Genomic DNA, 5,182 nt, shown 5'->3' on the forward strand with positions numbered 1-5,182 from the left:
TTTTTTTTGCTCGGGGCCAGGCTTGAACCCACCACCTCTGGTATATGGGGCCAGCGCCCTACTCCTTGAGCCACAGGCACTGCCCAGATGTCTGTTTTCTTTATTGAACAAAATTTAGACAAATATTTTATAAAACTGAAGTTTGGATTTTAGATTTGCATTATTTATGTGTATGGTATAATTCTAAGTGAGTTCTGGAAAACTTTATAATTTTAGAATCTGAATACAGTTGTACCTCTTTGTCTTTAAAAATGCCCCAGTTTGAGCGCTTTACTGGAAGCTCCTAACTAGGAAGGAACTAGTAGATGTGAAAATCGTACAATAATAATGACTTATAATCAAAAGAAGGCCAATAAACATGTTGCTTTTATATTTACTGTAGAGATCAAGGGAGACCTAGAGCAGAAATTTGTATTAACTTCATCTAGCTTTGTTTTTTATTTTTGTTTTTTGCTTTTTATGGGTTTCTCAATCATTTTCCTTGTCTGCTGTAGGAGGCTTTTATTTGCTGAGAAGGGCTGTTAACTGGTCTCAAAGTTGGTGAAACAAAGTTACCACTGCACAAAAGGCCATATGTTATCATACTGGTATAAACTGATCCTGTCTTTAGCAAAGCAAAGGTAATGAAGGGAAACATCCCCTTGGATGTCCTGCAGAGGGGTACAATAGCAAACTGAGCAAGGGAGGGTGTTTTATAACAAATCAGAGACTTTCCAGCATCATTTCCTGATTCCAGAGTAAAGCCTCTAAAACTCTAATTAAAAGATACTTTATAAGAAACTCAAACATTAAAACTTAGGCTAATCTATGTTCTTTTAGCCTCCTGATGCCAGAGCTACTAAGGAAGTTAATAGTTCGTGTGTAACACGATCCCCTAGTCTGTTCGTTGCTAAAAATGAATTCTTCTGAGAGGACCTCTATCTTTTTGACTTTTGTGTTTGCTCAGGAGTATGTCCGTAAGACCTATCATGCTAGTCTCTTTTGCCAGCTGCCACATTATTGCCTCTGCTGTAGGTGAGCCCCGAGGATCAACTTGTGTACTGCCGGTTCTATTTCCTCTACCAGAGACTGCTTCTGCTGTCACTGCTCTGATGAAGATGAGGAGCAATTGCTTTCAGGCTTACACCCTTCTAACTTCCCCTCAGGAAAACTGACACAAGCTTTTATAGAATGTTTAGCCATAACTGAAGAGATTTGGAAAATACTCAGAGACTAACAATGGCACCAGCCATCATGACCCCTTGACTCATTTCTGGCTCAACTCTATGTACACAGGGCCCACCTGTTTCCCATTTTCAGAAACACTGCAACTCTGTGCTTCAGTGTCAAGGCAAAATGACACCCCAGTGTTCCTTTCTTCTTCTCTCCTTATCCCCAAGAGCGAAGAGAGAACATTTCCTTATTTCCTGCCTTATAATATCACTAGTATTTATATAGGATAATCAACAGAGAGAAAATCCATTTCCTTCAAGGTCATAAGTATCTTTCCCACAATCTGGGCTATTCAGTCTTCAAGAGAAACCTGTGAGCCTTAGGAGGGACTATACCAACTCAGACCAGGTTCTTGGGAGCCTTATCCCCTAAAGATTCATATCTCACCTTTAATAACCTCATACCTGGGTAGTACATGAAGAAGTAGATGAGAGAAGAGGCTACATCAAATAGAAACGATAAGATTCACTGAAAGTCTCCTATACAAATTACCTTCTAAACATGTGTATGATAATAATGTTAATAATTTCTCAATGTTTCTTCACACTTAATACTTATTTCAAATTTATCTCCTTTTTTATTCACTTGAATCACCTATCCTTTTGCTTCTGTTCTTAAATCAGACTTCTTTTTTTTCTCTAATCAAATATATTTTAGACATGAAGGCAATATAAGTGATCTATTTGTCTATTCCTCCCTGTGGGCAATGATATCTCTAATTTTAAAAAAGAAATGTCTCTCTTCCCTAAGGTAATTTTGTTTTGCCATCACATCAAGCTCTAAGTTTTTCTCTTTCATTTACAACTCCCTCAAGTCATACACTGGATATTATCATCTACTACTTTAAAATGTGTAGGCAGTCTATAATATTTATATCTCAATGGAAGTAATTTTGAGGTAACACAGGAAGAGTTAATTAAAATTAAGGAAATTAGCAAAACAAAATAAAACAAAATAAAAGCGTTCACTGACAAAAAACAAAAACAAGACATGAGTTTTGCTTCTATTTATATATTTGTTGTCAAGGCTTATTAGAGTCCTGAGGAACTCACAATTCGAAAGCATATGGAAACACCATCTCTATGAATGTATAAAAGATAAAAACAGTGAAACATATAAATAGAGTCCTGAGAAAATACACATGTCTTTTAAGGCAGACATTTGTATTTTAAGGTCCTTTGGTAATAAAAACTTTTTGTTAACCTTTGAGGAACATCTGGAGGATAGAATATGGGGTTAAAAGTATTAGGCACTAGGAACAGAGTAATCTGGACAAAAGCCAAGAATCACTGCTATCCATGAATACTGAAAATAATACTGGACACAGCGTACTGACCCAACTCTAAGTCATATATTAGCAGTTAAGACAGAAGAACATAAACAAGATGTGTTAGGAGTTCAATCATGCAGATAAAGAAAAATTATTTGTTTTTTAACCTTTACTCTTTCTTTGAAGCTTTCTGCTGTACTGTATTTTCTCATGCCTGAGATTTCAATTAAAGCCAGTGAGGAAAATTGGAGGGGCCACACTCTAGTTTCTTTTTGCAGAATGCTTGCTGGTGTTGGCCTCCCTGGTTCCTTCAGTTCAAAGCAAATGGACTGAGTAGGTGTTTTTCATTGTGTCCAGTTGCACCAATAGACATTTTTGGTATTTTCATAGTAATACCAAGATACTATTTCCTATAGTGTTTGACATTTGTACTGATAGTGTGATCAGTGAATTAGTCATCAGTGAATTCTTTACCCCACACATTCATAATAATAGTCATGTATGTAATACGTACACACATACAGATGTACATACATATACCTATCGGTTTCTGTGATTGATTCTCATTATTTGCAGTAGTTATTATATATTCTATAAAGGCACCACAAACCTTGAATTGGTAAATACCAAACCATTACTCCCAGGAGAAAGATGGAGTTAGATTTTATAAGCCTATGGCAACAACATTTTTATCAACCAATCAATATATAATCTTGTTTTCTGTGTTTATGTTTAATTATGCATTATTTAACATATCTTGTTGATTCATTAACATTGAGCTGATGGCCAACAGCATTACAACTTATACCTAAACAAAGCTTATCTAATACACATTTTTTTTGGTAAGGTCCTCTTGCACTTAGGAATGCTAGATCCACATCCCTATGTTTAAAGGCCTTTTAAACAGCAAAATTACCAATGAAAACCATAAAAATGCAAAAATATGGCACTAAACCATGAAATGACACTTATTTACATTATGGATTTAAAACAAGATGACAGAGCATCACCTTATTTGACCTCACCTGAGAATGTGAGTATCAGGTGGCTCAAATTTTTTCATGCTCTATGTATATCTAAAAATGTCTGCCAAAGTACAGGAAGCATCAATGTTGGGGTTGCTAGTAAACTTTGGCAAGTAGGGAAATCCACAGATATCCATGAATAATGAGGATTGACTCAGTTTATATGCATATAGGTGTGTATATATTTATGTGTATGTATATATGCAGACACAGAGGGTGCAAAAAATGTATACACATTTTAAGAAAGAAAAAAATAAAACTGTATTATAATACTCAAGTCATGTTTGCCCTCTGCAATTGTAAGAGGTTCTTGTTGTCATCTTTTGTTATTGGTATATATCGAGTATATTGAGTATACCTTTTTTGGCAACTCCTGTATATGTGTATATGATCTTGACAAGTATTAAAAAATTTTAATTATATTCTGACCCTTGAGATCATATCATTTTTATTTTTGGGACAGGATCTCTCATACATGGTTAATGTACAGTGATGTCATCATAGTTCACTGCAACTTCAAACTCCAGAGCCCAAGTGATTCTCCTGCCTCAGCCTACCAAGTAGCTTAGACTAGAGGAATATGCCATGATATTTGACTAAAGTTTTTATGTTTTGTAGAGATGGAGAGATGGCATGCCACTATAATGCTGAGACTGGTCTTGAACTCCTGGGTTTAAATAATCCTCCCACTTCAGCCTCCAAAATTGCTAGGATTACAGTCATGAATCACTGTGCCCAGCTTGAGAATATATATTTCTTAATGTTTGGGGTGACAAAATGGGAACTCTGAATAAGGCACTTCTGCTGTATACCAAAATACTTCAGTGCCTGGGTTGCAAGATTATCTGAAAAGAATAACAGCTATTCTCTCTGACAACTATTAAATAGTCTGAGAACTATTATTTTTTAGACTTGGTTATTGTGTATACATTGCTTTAAAAATGTAAAAATGTGGTCTATTACTTCAAAATATTAAAAAAAATTAAAAGTTGGCAGTATTTGTTACTAATGATAAAATTCTAGTTTTGGAAAACATGTTTGTGCTACCACAAGTCTGATATCTTCTCAATACTAGAATGGTGAGAATGGTGATGAGATTGACATATGTGTTTTTTAACATTTTATAATGAATTTCTGAACACTTAATAGGTCTGTATAATGTGGTCAGCCAATATATTTCAAATGCCCAATGCATGATGTTATAAACATTATATAGTAAAAAATCCATTTAAAATATAAGTTAGATTATTATATTTAAATACAACAGGGTAAAAAAGTTCCTTGATTTGATTTCAGAATACACATTGTAACTAAGTTTCAACAGTTACTACTTCTTGAGTTTAGGTGTAGTATCCAGGGAAGATCCATAATTATTTAAAGGACTATTGAAACTTTCATTTTTCAGTTGTATGTGATGTGAAGCTGGACTTCCTTCATGTACAATAACTAAAACAAATATAGTAAGAGATCGAATGCAGCAGCAGGTTTATCTAAACATGAGCGATTGGCTTGTCAAAGATCAGGTACCGGTAAGTAGTTGGTTTCATCTGTTGGCTCTCTATTCTGTTCCATACATCTACCTCTCTATTTTTGTGTCAGTACCATGCTGTTTTGATCACTATGGATTTGTAGTATAGTCTGAGGTCTGGTAGCATGATTCCTCCTGCTTTGTTTT

The sequence above is a fragment of the Otolemur garnettii genome, unplaced genomic scaffold (assembly GCF_000181295.1).
Source record: "Otolemur garnettii isolate 467f Iridium unplaced genomic scaffold, OtoGar3 scaffold00003, whole genome shotgun sequence".
Lineage (NCBI taxonomy): Eukaryota > Metazoa > Chordata > Mammalia > Primates > Galagidae > Otolemur > Otolemur garnettii.